The following is a 25855-nucleotide window of genomic DNA, read 5'->3' on the forward strand; positions in this document are numbered from 1 at the left end:
ATAATCCAATGCAAGCTTGTCCATAGTCTCTAAAAATTTATCCGAATTCATCCATACTATTTTTTAACTTTATGTTATCTACTTTTAAGCCAAAATTTTCACTTTTTTTATCTTTTTCTTCATAAATGTTTATCATTTTTTGTTATTTTTGAGAATTTAATATGTCAATTGAAAATATAAACATGATTATTCAAAACTCAAAAATATAAGAAAAACTTAATTAATTACGTTGAATCTTACAAGGCTATAGAAATAAGCTTCAAATAAGTTTAACGCTTCTTATTGAAGTTTCGCTTTAGGCTACAAAAGTTATTAAGCCGCCCCTGGTTGTAACTTCAAAAGGGCAGGCTAAAGTATTGAAAGATGAAAAATATTAGATTTTGTAGAAAGGTAAATTTTTGGGGGGGAAAAATGAAGATGATAAGTCAACCATTGGAATTTTGTGATGTTAGAGTCTCAATTTATAAATGTATTACGCCAACTGAGCAACTGAAAGGATTGAAATGAATATACACCAAGAATATTATCGTCTATACTGAAGTATTAACTGAGATACACTCAATACCTCATAAAATAAAAGTATGAAAAAGAACATGTGTACCAATTTATTCAAACTTTTTTTTAATGATATTGATATTATTTTACACAAGCATGCATATACTGCATGACTCGATATAAACATGCAACGCACATGCCGAGAGGCTAATATAACTAAATATATAGAGAGCTTTCGAGCTTCTTTTTCAACTAACGCATAATCCCCCGACATGCTAAAGAATCGATGTGGCATAAATTGTTGTTATTCTCTTTGGGAGCTAAAAAATAAGTCAAAAAGAGTATCGATGTCACATTACGCATTGTTATAGCATCTGTGTAATATTAACACCCCGTAGTCTAAGTATTAAACTAGTAAAACGTGATCAATTTAAGAAACTTTTAGGTATTAACTCTAATTTACTTCAATTATTACAGAATTGGAACTACGGATGCTTCTCAGACTTAGACGTCGCATGAATCTTGAATTTCAACTGAATCAGTAATCGATAACCTAATCGCAAAAATGCTTATTGCTTATCGAATTGGGCTATCATCTGACAATGAGCAAACGATAGTTAGTGGCTTATCACTGCGTGGACGGATTACTCAATTTTCTTATTGGGTGAGTAAACCGTTAACCCATTAAGAATTATCATATTTATAGTTTTACCTCTAGGTACATAAAGTATTTATTGAGAGTGGCATTGGTGGTCTGTATTGGAAATTTGGAATATTATCTATCCGGCGTGTGGATATTCATTTTGCCCTCCATAATTATTGTTTATGGAGACATTTAGTTGTCTTCAGAAAGTTGCAATTCCTGATATGCAGGCGAAGTTGGAAATTTGTATTGAAAATGAAATCAGTACTATTAGGTATCTGCAATCCATTTCGTATTTTTTGTTAGGTCTTATATATTTTTTAATCAAGCAATTTGGTACAAATTACAACATCTGCTTGCACAATGCATACACAAAAATAATTGGGAAGTTGTGATCTTAATTTTGTTGGGGGACTAGATGTTGTGATTTTACTTTTTATTATCTCTTAGATTTAGTCGATACACGCAACGATAATCACCCGATAATTGCTAATCCGACACTGAACCAACCGATATCTCATTGAATGCAACTGAGTGAATGTTAGGTTTTATCAATTTCTATATTCTAAAATTAATAAATGGCTAAGAAAATGCTGATTATTATTGTACATTTTTTTCTAATATTTCCTTTGAAAATGTCATACAGCATATTACTAAAGTTACTGGAGGGCCCCCTCGAAAGACCAGCCATAAAAGACCTATCCAACTTCCACGCTTTTTAGCCACAAGGAGGTTCGCTCAGTGAGAAGTTATAGAAAATAAATACGGTATTAGAGATTTGACACCGTCAATATATATTTTTTTGATGTAATAATAGGTTGCTTACGGATGCTTGAACGTTTCCAATCTATATTTCCTATAAGAAAGTTATTTATGATTAACTTGTTTGGCCAATTCGCACGAATGTCCCTAATCTTGTGGTGGTCTTTAATTTTTGGCCCTTAAATTGCTGGTCTTTAATTTTTGGCTTTTGACACTTTAAGTAATAAAAAAGTGACTGAAAATACTGGATAATTTGCGATTTGCACCCCCAACGTATACGTTCTTTTATGACTTACACCTTATCCTAGTGTTTATAGCGATTTGCATCCTAGTCTCCTTAATTCCTTGCAAAACCATAAAACCCCATTTTTTCCAATAATTCACAAAGGGCAAATAGGAATGTTACATATAAAAAAAAAAAAAAAAAAAAAAGCAACAACATTTGAATACTAACAGAAAAACAAGAGAGTGTTGCTCAGATGGTAAGCACCTCTACCTCCAACCCGAAGGTTGTGGGTTCGAGTCACCAAGGGAGCAAAAGGGAAGCTCCGGGCGGGGGGGGGGGCGGGGAGGCGAACTACCGAAACATCTACACAGACACCAAGTTTTTTCTATTTCCCTTTACAGCTTTTCTCCACTCAAGCAGTAAAGCTTTCGTTCTCTTCCATCAACAAACATTTAGTCTTTCTAGAGAGAGAAATATTTTTACATTTTCATGGAGTAGTACACAAGCAAGCTAAAGATAAATGCAGGCTAAAAATCAAGGCCAATCCCAACTCTCTTGATCTATAATAGTTAAAGCTATGCCTTTTCTGAATTAGCTTGGATTTTTCAGATATGCGGATTCATTTTTCCATCGGTTGGGGTTAAATTCAATTTATCTGTACAGAGGTGAAAGTTGTTTTTGTTTTGAATTTAGGAAAAAAGAGCAGTTTAAGCTTTAGTAGCTACTGTTTCACTAGCTCTAGTATTCATAGGCTTTCAAGGAATGGAATATTATCAAGCACCCTTCACTATTTCGGATAGTATTTATGGTTATACCTTTGTTAAATTAAGTTTGAAGGTTTTTTGGTTTTCATTTATGTTGCTGGAACAAACAATTCTTCTTTCTTTCTTGTTATATTTAAAGATCAACATCACAGTAGCAAAATAACATGGTGATCACAACCAAAATCGATCCTTTTGTAGAGCTTTAGTGGGGTATTGTGGTTGCAAATACATAAAAGACCACTTACCTTTCAATTTCTCCCCTTTAATTTGATGGTATGCATAATTGATTCAGTAAAGTTTGTAGAATTACACAGCCATAGAAATGAGAGAAGGTTGAGTATTATTGATGAATTGATCATGTACGATTAGCTCTTATTTATACACATAGTAATTGTAGAGTCCTAAGTAGTAAACAACTAGGAAATACACTCCTAATACATCTTGTATATCACGTATACAACTGCATATACACTTACGCTAGGAAAACCTATTGTAAGTCAACCAGGTTATCTCATACATGGAAGACTCCATATCCATGCATGAGTCTTCTATCTCGCAACACTTCCCCTTAAGCTTGTGAGGTGATGGTATGCACACTCCTAGCATGCTTCTGAATCTTGTGAACTCTACTTTGCTAATGCCTTAGTGTGAATATCTGCCAGTTGATCTTTAGTTCTCACAAAGTGAGTCACAAGCTGTCCTCTACTACCTTTTCCCTTACAAAGTGATAATCCATTTCCATATGTTTAGTTCTAGCATGTAAAATTGGATTTACTGTCATGTATAATTGTCACGACCCAACCGGAAGGCCATGGCGGGCACTCGGTGCTAACCTACCCGGGCACCTCTTATCGTACAATCAACTTCACATCTGGATGAGCCACATGGCCTACTCATGATTCCTATACATCGACAATGCTAATCACATCAGGCAACGACACATTTATATCATCATCAACAATAATGCCCATATCCATATACACAAGCCGATGAGGCTGTTACACCCCGCACTTTCAGTGTTACACCCCGTACCTCGGAGAAGCACTGGTTAAATTTGAATGTAAGTATGTCGAGCTATGGCTAGGTAAAACAACTTTGGAGTGTGAGAAACGAAGCATTATTAAGTATATGGTTTTAGTAAAGGATGAATTATGATCTTGTAAGTCGTAACCGGGAAGGAAAACCTTGGAACCAAAGGACATGACCTTTATCAAGTATTATTAGTGATAAATATCATATATGGAGAGTTTTGAAAGATTTCGGGATCAAGCAAATCGAAGAAAATAAGTTTGACGAAAATTTAGAAGAAGGTGGCAGAATTAAGGACAAAATTTTGGGTCAACTTTGGAGGGGTATATCTCTAGGTATATGGGAGCTTTAAGGTGTTTCAAAATCCTAAAATGAAGTTCGTCAAGTCTAGTTTTCAACGCAATAAACCGCTCGTCGATACGACATCGGAGTAGAGAATTATGGACGTTACAAATTCAGTTGACAGAGCAGAAACAGCGCTGCTACAGTGCACCGACTTTAGCACCTATATAAGGGGCAAAAACCCTATTTTTCTGCACAAAAATTTCCCAAAAATATATCTCTTTTAAAACTCTCACCTCTTCCAGTGCTACGATTTCTCTTTACTAATCCCTACTGTCCTTGATACTTATCCTTGGTCACTTGTATGCCTTCTCACTTCTTCTGTTACTTTTTTGGGGTACGTTGCTGCATATTTAATTGTAACAAAAAATTTCTCTGGTACGAGCGATTTGAATCATAGCCCGGAACACAATGTATTGCAGTGACAAAACTTAATTTCTTGATTTTCTAAACCTTTATTATTTTGTCATGCCTCCGTTCCCATGTCTGTCTTATAATATACATGCATTTAGTCCATTTCCACTTTTTTTTTAGCACATCCTTGCTATATTAGTTCATCTCGAATTTCGACTCCTTCAAGCCAGTACGTTTCCTTCTTCTATACTTGGGAATATTCTAATTCGTCTAAGAATGTTCTCATATACAAGTAACATTCAAGTATTGACCGTCTTTGGTAGTCATTTGGCCGACCCTAGCAATCCTTCAACTCCTCTAGTCCATATAATGCCGGAGTTACTTCCATCACATGGGTTGACTTATTTCTCTTTTGCTAACTGGATTCTTGTATCAAGTCATCCATACATATTGGACACAACTCAAACCACTTCCTTCATTCATGCCTAATAGTCCCAGTTAATGAATCAATGGTGACATCGGGAATTCGTTAGGCTCCTTATAGTATGCCCGACTATACCATGCTCCTTCGCCGCAATTTTCCTTCATAGCTATCCTTTCCCCGCATTGAGATTCCTCTTACTCTTGGTTCCCGATTCCGAGTTGAGTTTACACCATACCAGTAAAAGTCGATACTCTCTCTCATTCATTCTCACGATTCATCCTTTCCTTAACTTAGCTCATAGTGTCCCATAGTTCCTTTTAACTAATTGTTTGTATCATAATCATGCGTCATAATCCTTCTAATGACCCGCCTATTCTCGTTCTCATCATGAAATTTTAGTAAAATACGCCCTTTTCTTTCTTCCTTCGCTCATTTCTTATTTCCCTTTACGATACCATATCATGCTCGTATGTATGTCTATTCCTCGTATATTCGTCCTATTTCCTTTATAATCGCATCTCTATTCCAAGTCCACTGTCGTATGCCATCACTGTCTACCTTGGGCCAACCTTACTAATTTATTAAGCTTCCTCTTATCGTCACCGATCACATAACTTCCTTTAATTAATTTATTACCGCATTTTCTCGTACTTCTGTCCTCAAGGTCCTCCTTGATTTTCTTTGCTCTTAAAGTGCTCTTTCCCGTTTGCCACTTAATAATACTACCTAGAGGTTTGCAGAACATTCCACTATGAGTACAAACCCATCTTGATCTCCTATATATATATACACTTCTAGGGTGGAACTTTCCCGTACTTCTTAACTTCCTTTACCATATCAATATCTCTTTGTTATCACTTACTAACCAATCTAATCTATAAATCGTAATACTGTATTTGAGTTCCTAATGTCAACTTTCTTTATGTTTCTAATAGGTCCCAATCCTCCGAAATCTTGGATGCAACTCATCCCAGTTTCTTAACTACTAATCATTTTTCCCTCCGGATTCCTCCTTTAAATTAAATTAAAATCACTTTAAAACTTCTCTTTGAAAGCATCGCATAGTTGTTCCTTCAATCATGACTTACCAAACAGCTGATGATCACATTTTCCCTTTACTCTTTCTCTATAGACATGCAAACAATTCAATTTGTAAAAGTTTCGGCAGAGTTTCCTCTATAATTCATACTACCTCATTCCTGTACACAGTCCATAAAACATATCCAATGCCCCAAAGACCAATCACAAATACTCATAATATCTTACTCAAGTTCTGACATCAACGTCTATTCATATTAATAAAATAGGAAACATACCTTTTGAATGAACAACTTCAATTCTCAACAATTACCTTATAGCAGAATAATCAACTGCTTATCCATGATCAAAACATTTGGATTAGGATTAGGGACATCATATCTTATGATTTAGCTCTATGGCACGATCTAAGATAAGAAATAAAGGTCAATGGTTCCTAAATGCCCTGCAGCCTCTTGTTTATAAGTGTGGCGCGCTTCACACCTATAAACAATACTCTACTGGACACGGCTCGTAGACATTCCCGGATGAATCTGCGATACCACTTTGTCACACCCACGGGAGTATGACGGGCTCCGACCCATAGGCCGGAAACCACCTGACTTATCCGTTACTTTAAACATTATAAACCATAACTCAAGAACACATGCACGCAGAAAAGTCCCAACATAAGAATATCCGATCATTCAGCACATATGTACATATGTGGATTGACAAGGTCGCCAAAACACAAAAGGTATATCATAAAGTCGGCAAGGCTAACAGTAAAGTACCAAGAGCTTAAAATAAGGCCGACAAGGCCACCAATATATTATACCATAATATAAACCGGGTGGAGCTACAAACATCTAATCGTACACACGCGTCTACGAGCTCTACATGGAATACAAATGATCATAAGGACAATACCAAATAGATAGGCTAGCTCCAGAAGAAAGTGGAGTGCTCCCCGAGAATCCACGATGAAGACCCTCGGGTCGATCCGTCTCCGCCTACCTCGCGGGCATGAGCGCAGCGTCCACAAGAAGGGACGTCAGTACGAATAATGTACTGAGTATGTAAGGCATGAATAACAACATAATATAGATATGAAAGGTAACATGGAATATGAGAGATAACCTGTACATCTGGATGCCTCATAAGGCGGATGCCATGCATGCTTAGCCTTAAAAAAACACTTTATACATATACATAGCACTATGCCCGGCCATTAAGGCTCAGTGTCATATATATAGTATCATGCCCGGCCATTAAGGCTCGGTGTCATATATATAGTATCATGCCCGGCCATTGAGGCTTGGTGTTATCATCATTAGCCCGCGTCCGGGGCAATATCATAACATGCCCACTGCAGTGGTGTGCACATCTACGTGCCATGCCCGGCCGACTATAACACGAAACGGTGTGAGAAAATACATACATATATATAAAGCATGCATGAGAGCCAAATAAAAGCTACGACTCTATCAGAGTGACGTAAGGTCGGTAACCTCCGATTTATATTATGGAGCAATCATCATCGCTATATCTCACCTTGAAGGAACTATTATTATAAGGCGAGATCAACAATGATGAATAAAAATCAAGAAAATCACGAAAATAACTCAACATTCTCATATTCATATTGAAATCATAAGCTTGGGACTTTTAAACATGAAATCATCATCATCGTCGTAACCATCATAGAAACATTCTCATCTTTAGCATTGTCATTAACATTGTAAAAACATGTCCGTTGTTGTTGTCATAAAAGCTTATAGAATCATAATTCTTTGACTCGGAAAATAGGGACATTTTAGAAAACATTTATGGATTATCAAGAAAAAAGTCATGCCTTTGAATCATGAACTCTAATTTTTGGAAGTAAGGAGGTTATGAAACATATGTAAGGAATTATAACATAGGAGTTTCTAGAAATAGGATCATCGTCATCACAAAACACGTTAAAAGAAAGGAAGACAGTATGCCTATGGATAGCATGACAGCAGTACTACCTGAGACTAGAAAATATCTCCTGCGTCGTGAAATCATAAGTCACCGTTTATATCAAATCGTGAGAGTATATGTCATAGGACCATATAAATAATCTTCCTGATGGAATGACTAGTAAAATGGTGTGGGGACGATAATAAATATTTGAAGAAGAATGAAAGCTAGTTAAGTCTCAATTAGCAGCTGGTATAGGAGAGCCAAGGGCTTAAAGAGGGTAGCACACTCGTATTGAAAGGAAGTTGTGATTAAGTAAGATTTTATTTTAGTCTCATGCTTATAAGTCATTTTGTAAATATGTTAAGATTTGAGGAGAGAAAATTGGAGGAAAGATTCAACCATGGATTTGAAGATATTTTGAATAGTAGATTAGCTGGAGATATGATCATTAGTATGTTGTAAGTATAATCTTGTTATGAGGGATAACAATGATGATAAGAAAATTATGTATACAAATGTATAAGGGATGGTGCTGAGGTTGTTGTATGGGTTGAATTGAGTCCCATTTATAAATCCCTTGGCTATGGTATTTTTGACGCATTGGATGAGCAATTTGAAGTAGAGTAATTGATAAGAATAATAAGCCATTAGCAAGGAAATGCTATGACAAACCATCTGGGCACTACCATAAGTGGAACTATGATGACAATGCAAGGAATTAAGGAGTCCGACCAAAGAATTAAAAAGGAGATAAGATGATATGTATGTAAAATCGATTAGTACTAAGAGAGATAATCTAAAGTAACACTAGAGAAGCGAGCAAGGAAAAGTGGCACAACCGAATAAGAAAATTGTCCACTAGCAGAGAAATAGAGGGTTGCAAAACAGGAAGGACTAAGTCAACGGAAGGTGAAGTCATGGAAGTAGACGAAGATAAGATCACGAGAAAAGGATTCAAGGATATAAATAAAGGAGATGGAGATTCAAGGAATTTAGAGATCCTCTTGATTGATAAATCGAAATGACAGATAAGTGTGTCAAACTATGCGAAAGACTTATTAAGTGAGAGTCAGGCAAAGATTAAAAGTAGAAGGAGAACCCCAAAGGAAATTATCAAAGGATATCGCGTTTGATTGGAACAAGCGGGTGACAATGAAATCTCATGGAACAAGAAACATGATGGCTCTTATTAGAAAAAGGGATGAATGAAGTTTACAGACAAAGGAAAGAATGAAAAGATTCGAATTCGCTGCAAGACTAGAAATCTTGGTTAATCTTCGACAAATTTCTGAATTCACCCCTAGGTTATTAGCCGAACTAAGGATCAGAAACTTTAAGAGTAAATTGAAGGAAAGGAATCATTAAAGAAGAGGTTTGAGATGTTTTTGATAGAAGTACAAGAATTATCATTAGTTAGCCAAGTGCTAGAAGTCCAATTGAAGGAAACAGAAATTAAGCGAGACATTTCGGTGTTAAACTAGTTAAAAGATAAAGTACCGCAAAGATTAATTCAACTGCTATAGAAAGCAAAGGATGCTAAAATGTGACCAGTCTTGAGGTTATCTTTAAGGGAGGAAGAACAAGAATAAGTAAACTCCAAGAAGACAAAGGCCTGGGACATCTGTAAAATGTAAGAAAGATACGTGGAGATCGAAGAGAACAAGAAATTCTGAATAAAAAGAAGATGGGATCAAAATTGGATCAAAATATATGGTAAGTACTGGATGAAAGGGCATACAAGAATATAAACAAAGAAGGCTGAAGAGACAATGAGAACGATAAAGCATAAAGAGTTAGTAGACAGATAGATAATAAAAAAAGAGACAACATTGAGTACGGGCGTAAATTTAGCCATAAAAGAAGAAGGACAAACTGCGTAATTCGGATAAGTTCAGTTTTAAATGATCAAGTAAGACTGCAAGTAAGTAAAGTAAATACTGACAAATACATGTAAGAACATTGACATCTACCTCAGAGCGAACTCTACCTCAACATTCGAGGACGAATGTTTTTAAATGGGGGGAGAATGTTACACCCTGCACTTTCAGTGTTATGCCCTGTATCTCGGAGAAGCGCTGGTTAAATTTGAATGTAAGTATGTCGATCTATGGCTAGGTAAAACAACTTTGGAGTGTGAGAAACGAAGCATTATTAAGTATATGGTTTAAGTAAAGGATGAATTATGATCTTGTAAGTCGTAACCGGGAAGGACAACCTTGGAACCAAAGGACATGACCTTTATCAAGTATTATTAGTGATAAATATCATATATGGAGAGTTTCGGAAGATTTTGGGATCAAGCAAATCGAAGAAAATAAGTTTATTTGGAAGAAGGTGGCAGAATTAAGGACAAAATTTTGGGTCAATTTTGGAGGGGTATATCTCTAGGTATATGGGAGCTTTAAGGTGTTCCAAAAGCTTGAAACGAAGTTCTTCGAGTCTAGTTTTCAACTCAATAAACCGCTCGTCGATACAACATCGGAGTAGAGAATTATGGACGTTACAAATTCGGTGACGGAGCGAAGCAGTAACAAGCATAAAGATCACTGCTACAGTGCACCGACTTTAGCACCTATATAAGGGGAAAAAACCCCATTTTTCCGCACAAAAATTTCCCAAAATATTCCAGAAAATTCAGCCAAGCAAGAGAGCATATTTACCTCATAAAAGTGAGGATTTTGAGTAATTTCAAGTGACGGAATATTAATCGAGGTTCAGGCAACGTGTAGTCGCGCTTATAGTATTGTTTTACGGTGTATTTTGGCTTGGATTCAAGATGGATATTGGAGATATTATTATTCTGACAAGGAAAAGGTATGAATATCTCCTTATTGGTATTAATTTCGGCTTCTTTACGGAAATAAAGTTATTAAATAATCGTATCACAAGTTGGTTAGTTGAGAAATTTAGAAAACATCGTGTGGGATGTTTTAGGAAATATATTGGTATGGATAATGGTGTTGATGATGTTGGTATTGTTGTTGTTGATATTATGATTTCAGGCTAGGCATATAAACAGGGGAGATGCTGCCCGAATTTCGACAGAATCTAAAAGGATTTTAACTAAAGGTTTGAGACAAGTTCATGATGACGAGCCTAACAATAGTATGAATGATTTTATATGTAGATTGCGAGTCAGGAAGTAAGTTGGAAGTCGAGAAATTATCTTCCAGATATGTTAAGGCTAGTCCCTTTCTTCTAAAGGCATGACTCATTTCTTATGAATCCAATAGATGTTTTCCGAATGTCCCATGATCCCTTTCTGTGAATCCATAAATGTTTTCCAAGAATATTCTTATTCTCAAAAGCTAGAGATTCATGCTTCATTAATGCCTTATGATGCTAAAGATAAACGTGTTTTGTGATGACGATGATCCTATTTCTAGAAACTCCTATGTTATAATTCCTTACATATGTTTCATAACCTCCTTACTTCCAAAAGTTAGAGTTCATGATTCAAAGGCATGACTTTTTTCTTGATAATCCATAAATGTTTTCTAAAATATCCCTATTTTTCGAGTCAAAGAATTATGATTCTATAAGCTTTTATGACAACAACAACGGACATGTTTTTACAATGTTAATGACGATGCTAAAGATGAGAATGTTTCTATGATGGTTACGACGATGATGATGATTTCATGTTTAAAAGTCCCAAGCTTATGATTTCAATGTGAATATGAGAATGTTGAGTTATTTTCATGATTTTCTTGATTGTTATTCATTGTTGTTGATCTCGCCTTATAATAATAGTTCCATCAAGGTGAGATATAGCGATGATGATTGCTCCATAACATAAATCGGAGGTTACTGACCTTACGTCACTCCGATGGAGTCGTAGCTTTTATTTGGATCTCATGCATGCTTTATATATATGTATGTATTTTCTCACACAGCGTCGTGTTATAGTCGGCCGGGTATGGCACGTAGATGTACACACCACTGCAATGGGCATGTTATGATATTGCCCCGGACGCGGGCTAATGATGATAACACCGAGCCTCAATGGCCGGGCATGATACTATATATATGACACCGAGCCTTAATGGCCGGGCATGATACTATATATATGACACCGAGCCTTAATGGCCGGGCATGGTGCTATGTATATGTATAAAATATTTTTTTTAAGGCTAAGCATGCATAGCATCCGCCTTATGAGGCATCCAGATGTACAGGTTATCTCTCATATTCCATGTTACCTTTCATATCTATATTATGTTGTTATTCATGCCTTACATACTCGCACATTATTCGTGCGACGTCCCTTCTTGTGGACGCTCGCTCGTCATGCCCGCAGTAGGCGGGGAGACGGATCGGACACGTAGGTCTTCTATCGGCGGATTCTCGGGGAGCACTCCACTTTCTTCGAGTCTAGTCTATTTGGTATTGTCCTTATGATCATTTGTATTCCATGTAGAGGCTCGTAGATATGTGTGTACAGTTAGATGTTTTGTAGGTCCACCGGTTCATATTATGGTATAATATATTGGTGGCCTTGTCGGCCTTATTTTGAGATCTTGACACTTTACTGTTAGCCTTGCCGGCTTTATGATATACACTGTGTTTTGGCGACCTTGTCAGTTCGCATATGTACATATATGCTGAATGATCGGATATTCCTATGTTGAGCCTTTTCTGCGTGCAGGTGTTCTTGAGTTATGGTTTATAATGTTCAAAGTAACGGATAAGTCAGGTGGTTCCCGGCCTATGGGTCGGAGCCCGTCATACTCCTGGTTGGGGTGTGACAGAGGCTAACAAAATAATGTACAAAATGTGAGCCGACAAGGCTACAAGACATCTAACCATACACAACTATCTACGAGCCTCTAAGAAGAGTATGTAACATCATATAGACGGGACAGGACCCCGCCAAGCCCATATGTATGTACACAAAAGAATAATACCAACAGTTGTAGCTTTGAACGAAATGGAGCTCCTTTATACAGTCCCTGAACGAGAAATCTAAGGATCAAGCCTGTCTCCCTGTCCACCTGCGGGCATGACTCAGCGTCCACAAACAAAAGGACGTCAGTATGAATAATGTACTGAGTATGTAAAGCATGATCAATAACATAATATAAGCATAAGAAATAGCATAAGATAGACGAGTCATGAAATGAAAGAGCTAGGTATACCTCTAGCGACGTTCGTCATATTGACTTACCCTCTTTCTCATGGGAAACTTCCATTTCATACGTTCATACATTTAGAAATATCATACCCGACCATAAAGGTTCGGTGTCTTGCATACCCGACCATGATAAGGTTCGGTGTTATACATACCTGGCCCTACCAAGGCTCAGTGTTATCCGTACCCAACCGCAGTGGTGTGCGCGTGATAAATATCATATCCGGCCAGATAGGCTCGGTGTTACATAATAGCCATACATACTTATACTCGTATATATATGAGAGTCCATAAGTATCGCCAACCTCATCGTCATCATCGTTTTCGTTACATCTTTCCTTAGGGGATCAACTATCATAAAGAGAAGGTAATAGCATCGTACAATTATCGAGAATCATGAGCTCTTTGTAATTTTAGAGGTAGAGTCGTTTGGAAGACATTTTGGAACCCATGGAATGGTATATAGAAAAGGAATCATGCCTTAATGAAAGAAGGGTTAGCCTTACATACCTCATCGTCTTCTTAACTATTTAACGTTCACCGTCGAGCTTGAGAAATCTACATTTAGAAGGATTCATAATATGGTTAAGCCTTAATGATACTCTTAAACCCAAACTAGAACAATTCATGATCTAACGAAAATTGGGCAGCATTTCCCCTATTTCATCGACTTCCACTATATTACAAAACAACTCCCAATATCCACAATAACATCCACAATATCATAATTAAGTAATCACATTACATTAAGACTTCAATATTCACTCTTATATTCAACCCATACTAGCAAATTCATACTAACTCTTGCACATTTTCATACAACACTTCCTCGTCACCATCGTTACCTTCCATAATAAGATTATATCCATATCATACTAAGAATCACAACTTAAGTTAGCTTACTACTCAAGAACATCATAAAAACTGCATTTAGACCTCATTTTCTACTTTCTTCTTCTACCCAAGTTTTGCTACAACCAAGCGTTCTTGATAACATGAAATAAGCATGAAAACTAACCTTTTTATCCCATAGGAACAAGCTTTGGAGCAGCTATCAACTTGTTCAAAACCCTAGCTACAATGCCCAAGTAAATCTTGAAATCTACCAACCCTAGGAAGTCTTCTAACACATATGAACACTTTGATTCTTGCTATTTAATCTTTGTAATCTCTTGGGTTTGGGTGAAATATGTTTGGAGAAGGGTTTTGGAGCTTTTTAGAGCTTGGAAGAAATGTGGGAAATGAAAAATGAGCAAGGGTCCGCCTTGTATATAAAAAGAAAATCTTACCCGACCCGATTATACGGCCAATTATACGGGCCGTATAATTTATACGGTCCTTATAATTAGACTATATAACCCCACCAGGTTTCACCCTTCTCTGGAAGCAATCCACGGACTATTATACAGGCCGTATAATTTATACGGTTCGTACAAATGGCCGTACAACTGGGATTTTTCCGAATTTCATTCTCGTCGACTCGTTTAACTTCCAATCCTCGTGGAACCTTCTTGGCAATTGTATAACACTTAATTAACCATACAATAGGCCATATAGCAGCCCCTCAAGATATTTCTAAATAAACATTAGCTCAATTATAGCGGGAACCTTTCCGAACACGACTTACATTTCACTTCCTTCAACAAACTAAGTTCCACATATTCATATGACTTCGAAATCTTATAGTATGCACCTTAAGCTATCTAATAATTTTCTTAATCTCGTAAGGGTTTCATAATCACCTTAAGCTCACGTTAGCCTACTCATAAGGCAACAAATCCGACATTTCCGAGATGTAAAAATAATGCACTGATGTTGTCACAAAATAGTGTTGGTGCTGACTTCAAGTACACTCCTATATCATTAAGAATGTATATTATCCAAGTCATTTCAGCTGTTGTTGAGGCCAGTGCTCTATATTCTGCTTCAGCAATGGACCTTGACACTGTATGCTGCTTTCTAGAGGCCCAAGAGATGCAATTTGCACCTAGATATATTGAGTAACCTGTGGTTGACCTCCTTGTTATTGCACAACCTCCCCAATCTGCATCTGAGAATCCATACAATCTAAGTGGTGATCTAGCTAGCAACCTCAGACCATAGTTTGATGTCCCTCTCACATATCTAAGAATCCTCTTTACACCCTGAAAATATTTAGTGTTTGGAGTCTGCATAAACTGGCTAACTAGATTAACTGCTTGTGATATATCAGGCCTAGTTAGACACAGATATTGGAGACATCCTACAATACTCCTATGCAATAATGCATCAGTACGTGTTTCCTGTTGCTAGTTGTAGACCATGTTTCTATGCCAAAGGTGTGCCAACTGGTTTTGCAAGTGTCATATTAGTCTTCTTCAGAAATTCTGCAAAGATACTTCCCCTCACTCAGATGGATCCCTCCTTTGAAATATTGTACTTCAATTCCTAAGAAGAAGTGTCAGGATCCAAGATCTTTCATAGCAAACTTTTTTGCAAGGCCAGAAATTATATCACTAATGAACTCATCTGAGCTTCCAGTGATAATAATGTCATCCACATATAGAAGAAGTAAGATAATACCTCTTCTATTCTTAAGGACAACTAATGATGAGTCTGCTTTGCTGCATTGAAAACCAAAGTGTAGTAAGTAAATACTAAACCTGTCAAACCAGGCTCTAGGTTCTTGTTTGAGCCCATACAATACCTTCTTGAGGAGACATACATGATCTGGATATCTTGGATCAATGAACCCTGGTGGCTGACTCGTATACACTTCTTCTTGAAGAAATCCATGTAGAAAAGCATTCTTAAAATCCAATTACCTTATAGACCAGTGCAAGCTTATAGCAACAGACAGAACCACCCTTATAGTTGTAGCTTTCACTACTGGACTAAATGTTTCTTCAAAATCAATGCCTTCAAGTTGTGAGTATCCCTTGGCAACCAACCAGCTTTATATCTAACAAGAATCCAAGTCTGATTTTTGTTTAGTTCATCAATCTCCTCTTGCATAGCTGCATACCAGTGGGGACTACCAAGTGCTTGTTTCACACTTTTTGGCTCCACATCTATCTTTTCATCAGTCAATGCAGTGTGAGTCATGGGCATTTTCTTTGCCTTGTGTCTAGTCATCATGTAATGTCCTTCTGCTGCTTCTAATTCACCTGTTTAAGCAGCTTCACTTGGATCTGACGGGACTTGTATAGGTATATTGTCACTATCTCCAATGACATTAAATGATTTTGACAGGTCAACTTCCAATTGTATTCCTTGTGGATCCTTTACTGCAACACTGTTAGGATCTTGAGTTCCACCATCTTCTTGTGTATGAGCATTATCACCACCTGTATGCACATCACCTGCATGAACATTATCATCACTTGTGACACTTTTTGGTTCATCTTCACTGCTGTTAGGATCATCATCTTGTGTCACATTTCCTTCCACATCATGGGCAGCAGCTTGAACAGGCTCATGCACAAACTCAGTGTTTGTGTTAATCTTCTACAGTTCTTCCACAAGGTTCACATCATCTCTTGTCTCAGCATTTTTATTAGATTCTAACAACACTTCCCCTGAGATGTTACTGTCACACAAAGCTCAGCCCGTTCCTGCATATTAGAAAAGAACTCATGGAAAGTAGCTAGGTGAGGTGAGGACACTGTGGCACTTAATTGATCTGTTTGAACATAGGGCTCATCAAAAATAACATGTCTAGACACATAAACTTTCCTAGTCTGTAGATGATAACATCTATATCCCTTGTGTAGACTGCTATAGCCAATGAACACACAAGGGTATGTTTTAGGTGAAAATTTGTTTTATCCCTTTATATAAGGATAACACCTACAACCAAAGACTTTTAGGCTGTTATAGTCTGGTTCAACACCATGCAACTTCACAAAAGGAACTTCATTCTTTAGAACTGAAGATGGCATCCTATTTATCAAAAACACAGCTGTCAAAAAGGCTTCAACCCACAGAAACTGAGGCAATCTAGCATGAAACAAAAGTGTCAATCCAGTCTCTACTATATGTCTGTGTTTTCTTTCAGATATGCCATTTTGTTCTGGGGTGTCTGGACAAGATATATGCCTGATAATACCACAGTTTTCCAAGTGCTTGACAAACTCAGCCTGAATGAATTCACCACCTCCATCACATTGGAATATCTTAATAGTGTTAGAAAACTGTTTTTCAACCATCTTTTGGAATTTAAGAAACACTTCATAAAACTCAGATTTCATTCTTAAGGGATAAAAACATGTATATCTTGTATGACCATCCACAAAAACCACATAGTAATTCATATATTGAGAGGACACAACTGGTGTTGGACCCGAGAGATCACAATGTATCTTATGTAAAGGAAACTTCTCAATTTTATTTCTTGAATCAAAAGGAAGTTTACAACTTTTCCCTAACTGACAACTAGTACAGACAGTAGGCACTTTGTTCCAACTTCTAACATCAATATTCTTACTACTACTCAATAATTTTAAAGACTTCAAACTAAGATGACCTAATCTAGAGTGCCAAATACTCTTTGACTTTTTCCAATCCTGTGTTGTTGCTAAGGCATAGAGGTTGTTATCTTCCAGTTGATATAGTCCTTTTGTATTAGGTCCCTTGGCCAATAGCGTCCCTGACTTCTTGTCCTTAACAAAAAAACCAAACTCATCAAACTCAAGTTTTGCATAATTATCCTTTGCAATTTTACTAACTGATAGAAGCTTCTTTGCAATGTTCGGAACCACAAGTATATCCTTACTATGCAATCCTGATTTCTTTGTATTGCCAACATGTGTAATATCTAACTGTGCACCATTCCCAATAATTATTTTATCAGTTCCTTTATAAGCTGGGAGATCAGACAGATTACCTGTTGTATTTGTTATGTGTGTAGTGGCACCTGAGTCCATATACATGGCTTCATCTTCACTTGTAGGATTTTGCAGGTTGACGGCGAGTAGCTAAGGCTCGAGAAGATCTTCTTCGACTCGATAAGAGTAGTCCCATCCGTAAAAGCACTTCAAGGCTAAATGATTGTTTCTTCCACAAATTTGACAGGCCTCAGTACTAGTTCTTCCTTTTCCATTATTTGAACCCTGTATTCCTTGGTTATTATGAGTGTTTTGGTTTGTGGTAGCTTGTCCTGCAGGTCTGAAACCCTTTCCTCTTGAATTGTAGTTGGAGTTTCCTCTTCTCTGATTATAGTTTTCTCTTCCCCTACCTCTTTGTGTAGTAAAAGCCATATTGTAGTTCCGTTGTGGCATCTCCTCCTCTTCTTCCCTCATGTCAAAACCTCTAAGAGAGTTGACAAATTCATTCAGTGTGGGATATGGAGCTTTGCCCAACATGATAGTCCTAAAGGTCTTATACTTTGAACCTAGACCTCCAACAAAGTTAATGACTTTGCTATCTTCATCGACTGGCTTGTGTATAGCAAAGAAGGCCATCACATATGCCCTTGAATTCTTTCAAATACTCATCAAGTTTCTTTGTCCCTAACTAAATGTTTTGCAGTTGTTGCTTAAGTTGGAACTCTTTATCCTTTGTTGCTTGAAGGTAGGCTTCCTCCAAGAACTCCCACATCTCTTTGGCAGTGTTGCATCCAACAATGAGGTACGTACTTTCCTCAGTCATTGTTCCTGATATCCAAGTCCTCACAAGAACATCTTGTTCATTCCAACTGCTCTCAGAGATCTTCTGCTTCTCCTTTTCATCAGCAGCCTTTCCAGTATCATATTTTTCCTCAGATGAACCTGTCTCAGGCTTGTTTTCTTGGACTATTTTTGTCATTTTCATGACTTGCATCAACTGCATGATTTGAGTTCTCCAAATAAGGTAGTTGGTAGGCTTTAGCTTGATAGGGCAAGCAGCCATAAGGTGATGCAGTGAGGAAGCGGAAAGGGACAAGGAAGAGGAGGCAGAGTTTGAGGCCATTGTTGTGTTTACTGATAACAGATTTTTGCAGCGTAGTTGTGTGTGTTTGATGCTCTGATACCATGTAGAATTACACAGCCGTAGAGATGAGAGAAGGTTGAGTATTATTGATGAATTGATCATGTACGATTAGCTCTATTTATACACATAGTAATTGTAGAGTCCTAAGTAGTAAACAACTAGGAAATACACTCCTAATACACCTTGTATATCACGTATACAACTGCATATACACTTAAGATAGGAAAACCTATTGTAAGTCAACTAGGTTATCTCATACATGGAAGACTCCATATCCATGCATGAGTCTTCTATCTCGCAACAAAGTTGAGAATCGTTTTTCAAATATGATAACCTGCAACTGTTGGGGTTTGTATTTGCTTACAATATGCTACCGATGCGCAGAGAAGAACTAGGGCTTAAACCTAAACTGTGCATAGAAGGCCGGAAGAACACCCTTTGATTTTCATGTAGAAAAATAATATTTAGAGAAACATTAATTGTGTTTTACTATTTTTCCCTTTGTGAATTATTGAAAAAAAAAATGGGGTTTTAAGATTTTGCAAGGAATTAAGGAGACTATGGTGCAAATCGCTAAAAACGATAGGATAAGGTGTAAGTCATAGCAGAGCGTATACGTTAGGGGTGCAAATCGCAAATTATCCGAAAATATTCCTAATATCAAAAAAAAAAAAAAAAGAATTTGTCCTACTTATGTATGACGTAATTACTTTACCTTTTCAGGCAAGTTACATAGAAACTTTGCTTTGTCCGGCATAAGTTCTGGAGAAATTAAGTTATCTAGCATAACTTCATTTCTACAAAACTTATGCTAGACAAAGCAAAGTTTCTATTAACTTATGCCGATCGAATTAGTTACTATATAACTTTTGCGAATTAACTTTATTGCCTTTCAAAAAAATTTCAACTCTGCTTAGGATCAAACTCGGAATCTCTCATTTCGTAGACCAGCAAATAAGGGTACTTTGGCTAACAAATTTTCATAAAAAGAGAAGCAGCGGAAAAAATTAAAGACCATCAATTGGAGGGGCAAAATTAAAGACCAACGATTTGAAGGGCAAAATTAAAGACCAATCCGTATGAAGGGCAATCCACGCAAACTGGAAGGGATCTGATGGTATAATTTACATGTATATATGAAAATTGAACTCATTTTACTATATGATAGAAATGACACTTGAAAGGTACGAACACAATAATTAATAATTGTACACAGAGCTAAGTGTGTTGTACTGGACGAATACTGTAGTTTGCCAATTGCCTTTACACGTGTGTTACATTCAAAATGCATCCCTTTACTTTTGCCTTTCTTGGAAAACACGTGTCTATGTTTTTTGAACCATTTGCTTCCAGCCCTCCACTTTACACTTCACTAACGTTTTAGTTCTCCTTCTTCAATGCTCCACCCTTTCTTTCTCTCACTTTTTTACTCTCTCTGTTATCTCTTATGAATTTAATTTCATTTGGTCTTGTTTCTACTCTCACTTTTGGTTTTCTATTTATTTTCTGTTTTGTCTCTCGCTTCTGATTTTATTTTATTTTTTTCTTTTGATTTTAGGTCTTCTTTTATCGATTTTCCATTTGATTGGTTTGATTTTTCATTCAATTTTGGTTCAACCCTGTTGCAGTAATAGTGTTGCATGCACTGAATCTAGACTTGGTTGGATGTTGTTGCAGCTGATCCTTTTGTTCCTCCTCTCCGTCGTCCCTAATCAAGGGTTTCTATTCCATTTTTTTTTAATTCTTTGTTATTGAAATTTAGTGTTTCTTCCGCTTTGTTCTTGATATTGGTGTTTTCTCAATTTGTTAATTTTTATGTGTAGGCCTTTGCGTTTACTTTGAGAAGAAAGGGAAGGAATTGCAAACATGAGATGCAGCAAAGGAGCAGAGAAAGCTTCATATTCCAAAAATCTACCCATTTTCCAAAGATATTACTATATGTTATATTGCAGGTACACCGTACACCGAGCTTAATTCTATTGATTAATTATATATCATCATATATTTAAAATAGAAGTACGTTTATTATGCATTTAGCGCGTAATGTTGTTTGTTTTCCGACGGATATGGTTCTATTATTTTTAATCCGTGTCGATTTTTTTATTGCATTTTTTGCTTAGAAAAAAAATTCTGATTGATCGTACTACTATTTTGTGACAGTTAAGTTTCTATGTTTTACAAACATGATTAGTTTTAGATTTGTGTTTCAGTGTGAATGTGTCTCATTGTTGACAATTCTACTTTATGAAAATAAACCAGAGATATCTTCATATTTTTTGATAGTGTGAATTTATCATTACTTTAGATGTAGCAGGGACAATTTTCAGATATTCAAGTAGTCCAAAGATGCATTTTTAAAAGTTTTATAGAGTTTTAATAGATTGTTTTTTGACGTTTGAGAAAAGCTTTAGGAGTTGCTCTACCGTCCTTACCTGTTCAGGTTTAGAAGTTCCACTACAAATTTCTATTGGGATCTGATGAGTTATGTTGTCAAAAAATATTCTTGAACTGATTAAGAAAAGTGGGATAAAGGATTAGATTTCAATTGAACCTAAAGAGTTTGGTGTTGAAATTTTTTCTGAATCTGATTAAGAGCAAGTATGATAACAACAACAACAACAACAACAACCCAGTATAATCCCACATCGTAGGGTCTGGGGAGGGTAGAGTGTACGCAGACCTTACTCCTACCAAGGTAGGACGGTACATTTCCGAAAGACCCTCGGCTCAAGAAAAGCATAAAAGCATAAACAAGTCGGATAATGCTAAGAAATTCAAAGCGACATGTCAAAGCAATAATATAAAATAAAATAATGCAATCGGCACGGGTACCGGGGTAATGAAAGCACGAAATAGTAGATAATAGCATAAATTGGAGCATAAGAAATTATATTGCGATGCGATTACTAATAAGAACGGGTAACGGGACTATCTACTAGCCTTCTACCCTAATTTGGGTCCTCCAAACCCTCCTATCTAAGGTCATGTCCTCGATGCAGTTGTAATTGTGCCATGTCGTGTCTAATTACCTCCCCCCAATACTTCTTCTGCCTACCCCTACCTCGTCCGAAACCATCCATGGCCAACCTCTCACACCTCCGCACGGGGCATCCGTGTCTCTCTCTTCACATGCCCAAACCATCTCAATCTCGCTTCTCGCAACTTGTCTTCCACCGAGGCCACCCCCACCTTATCCCGAATATCCTCATTCCTAATCCTGTCGCTCTGGTGTGGCCACGCATCCATCTCAACATTCTCATCTCGGCTACTTTCATCTTTTGAACGTGAGAGATCTTAACTGGCCAGCACTCCGCCCCATACAACATAGTCGGTCTAACCACCGCTTTGTAGAACTTGCCCTTAAGTTTTGGTGGCACCTTCTTGTCACATAGCACTCCGGAAGCAAGCCTCCATTTCATCCACCCAGCCCCAATACGATGTGTGACATCCTCGTCAATCTCCCCGCTGCCTTGCACAATAGACCCAAGGTAGGATTAGAAATTGAAGCTAGCTGTGTGAAGTTCAATGAGGTCATCTGTTCTATCTTCTCATCATCTAGAACTTAAGTGCAATAGCTATGCACTAGAGTTTTTTCATGGAAGTTCCTCAAAGCATGGAAGTTATGCACTAGCGGCTTTCTATCGAAGTTTCTCTTTTTCTTGCCTTTGGCTATTCCAGACCATTTAGCAGGCATGGGATTTGCTTTATGTATTTGAGTTTATGATTTCTGCTAATTCTTATTCCCTGTGCAAGCAGATTATACTATTGAATGTCATTCATGTGTAAGGACTAAGGAGAGGCTTATATAAGTTCCTTTGCGAAATCAACTTATCCTTAGATTTTCTCTCTCTCTCTCCCCCCAGGCCTCTTAATGATCTCTGTTACATGGACATTTCGTTTTCCCGATTTCCCTTTTAGTCCTCTCTCGACTTTGCTAGAGTATCAACTATGATTGTATTCTTATTCATAGCTTCACAGGTATTAGGCATTTAGAAGTCGGACCATTATCATTGGGCATATATGGTAGACTAAGTTGATATTAATTTTATGTAAAGAGTTTTATGTGTTTGATTTATAATACTTGATAGAAATGTTGCTTGCTAATAAAGGAATAGGTTTGATTTCCGCCTGACCCAAAATAGCAACACTATATATATCGATGGCACAATTTATATCGATAGCAACCATTTTCCTGTATGTAATTTCTGGAACATAATCACATAGGCATATCTCCTGCTTTTATCTTTTGGAATTTATGTGACACAGATCATTAGTTATGTTCAGAGCTATAAATATTTGAGTTGCTTATTGCTTTGTCACTACTAGAATTTTGGTGAGATGAAATTTCAAAAAGAATTTCGATGGTATGTAGATTTTATATTCAAGATTATTTACCTCATTTTTTGGCATCACCTTTTCTACAGCTTAACTATCTAGATTTTATACTTCTTTTAATGGCTATTAATATTCAATTTTGCCCCTACTGTTCCTCTCTTTCCTACTTTGGACTAATGTAGCATCTTTCCAGTTAGAAATGTTTTTAACATTCTTTACTATGTACAAATTTCTAACATAGGAGATATATTAATGAATGAAGGATATGCCTACAAGGTTACAACGAAGATGGTAGCTTATATATGTTACTGTATTGTATGATGTTTTAGGACCGCTTGGGAAATGGTTCTATGTGTTGACTTATAAAATTTGGTATCTTAAAGTTCTTTTTCTGTAATGCAGCCTGCAATTCTTAATACCCACAAGTTCCTTTAATTGGGAGAATTAAGTGCAAAAAATTGCCACCCAAACATGTATTGTTGAAATTTTTAGAATGCGTAAAGCAAATGCTTTTGGTTTCTCCCATGTATATGCACTCAGCTTCTTCATTTGGAATGTTATCATACGACTAAGGAAAAGAAGACGCATGGCAAAGTTCCTCTGAAAGCAGTCTGTTCGTCTCCAGTTGCGTTTATTTCTCTCCAATATGTAATTTCGGGTCTTGGAGATCATGACCTACTGGTGAGCACGGGTCATGGTTCATCTAGTGCTACATATATATGGAAGAGAAATTTGCCCATTTGCTTTAGGTTCATGGATACTACTGTAGGGTCACTATTTTTGGACCGGGTAAAGACCGTGGATCTCGGAGAAACACACGTGGGCAATTTGCACGATTGTCCTTCGTTGGTGGCGGTCTTTAATTTTTTCCCCTCAAATTGGTGGTCTTTATTTTTTGCTCTTTGCCTAAAAATTCATGAATTCCGGGTTCGAGCCCCCAATCATTCAAAAAAAATTTTAAAAAATCGCAAGGCAGAGTTTGGTAGCAAAGTATGCCTATTGGGCTGCCTTATGAGGCAGAGTTCAGCCTTAAAGCAAAAAAAAAAAAAAACTTTGCAAGGCAAACCTCTGCCTTATAAGGCAGACTTTTGCCCGAATAGACATACTTTGCTACAAAATTTGCCTTGTGAATTTTTTTATTTTTTTACTGTGCCGGCGTTCGAATTCAGTATCTCGGGATATTATAGGCGAAGGATAAAAATTAAAGACCAGCAATTTGAGGGACAAAAATTAAAGACCACCCCAAAAGAAGGCCAGTCCGCGCAAAAATAATGAACAGACATAACCTTTAAATGGGCCTGTGGACGCAATTGAGTGAATCTAAACTTTTGTGGGCTTAGTAAACAAGCTTATAGGAGCCATCTGCACCATTCATTCATTTGGACCAGGACTTCGTGAATTGCCCTTCTTTTGGGTGGTCTTTAACTTTTGTCCCTCAACTTGGTGGTTTTTAATTTTTGTCCTTCGTCTAAAATTAATGGGTTTTGAGTTTGAACCTCCCGCTCAGTCAAAAATTTAAAAAAAAATTGCAAGGCAAAGTTTGAATTTGCTCTACCCCCTCCGACAGACTTTGCCTTGAGACATACATTTTATTTTATTTTATTTTACTTTTCAAAGCAAACTTTTAGTTATGCCTTAAGGAAAAGTTTCGTCTTATGGGGCATACTTTTAATTATGCCTTAACTAAAAGTGTGCCCCATAAGACATAACTAAAAGTATGCCCCATAAGGCGAAACTTTTCCTCAAGGCATAACTAAAAGTTTGCCTTATAAGGCAAAGTCTATGCCTTGAGGAAAAGTTCTGCCTTATAGGGCAGACTTTTGGTTATTCAGGTTGCCTTATAAGGTAAAGTCTATGCGCGAGGAAAAGTTCTATCTTATAGGGCATACTTTTGGTTATGCCTTAACTAAAAGTCTACCCCATAAGGCATAGTTCATAATTAAACTATGCCTTAAGGAAAAGTTCTGCCTTATGGGCCAGACTTTTAGTTATGCCGGATCCGGCATAACTTAATTTTTCCTTAAGAAGTGTATGCCGGATCCGGCATACACGCCCTCCCAATCCTGCCTTGCGAAATTATTTTTTTATTTTATGCCTGAGTGGTGGTTCGAACCCAAAACTTGCGTATTCGCCCACCTTTTAAGCGAAGGGCAAAACTTAAAGACCACAAATATGAAGGGCAAAATTTAAAGACCACCCCAAAAGAAGAGCAATCTGCGCAAAAAAAATGGAGGACTTCTATAGCTTAGTAATCAAGCACGAATTGAGCATTTTACATCCACTAGACAAAGCGTTGATCTTTTTCCGATTTTATCTGGGAAAGTTGTGTAATTACACCCAATTATACTCAAATCTAATTCTCATGTGTCCTTTCATAATGCCTTTACTATTTTTGTCAAATCAATCCATTTCGTCGTATCATTAACCTTTACAA

General features: G+C 37.0%; 1 long non-coding RNA gene across 1 annotated transcript; it reads left to right on the forward strand.

Moving 5' to 3' along the window:
* Window positions 1-20294: 20294 nt before the first annotated feature.
* LOC132036665 (uncharacterized) lies at window positions 20295-24419 on the forward strand. Its single transcript, XR_009409641.1, has 3 exons — window positions 20295-20804; window positions 20910-21684; window positions 22568-24419. It is a non-coding gene; the product is annotated as an uncharacterized LOC132036665 (long non-coding RNA).
* Window positions 24420-25855: the final 1436 nt, after the last annotated feature.

Source organism: Lycium ferocissimum, chromosome 2 (assembly GCF_029784015.1).
Source record: "Lycium ferocissimum isolate CSIRO_LF1 chromosome 2, AGI_CSIRO_Lferr_CH_V1, whole genome shotgun sequence".
NCBI classification, from domain to species: Eukaryota; Viridiplantae; Streptophyta; class Magnoliopsida; order Solanales; family Solanaceae; genus Lycium; species Lycium ferocissimum.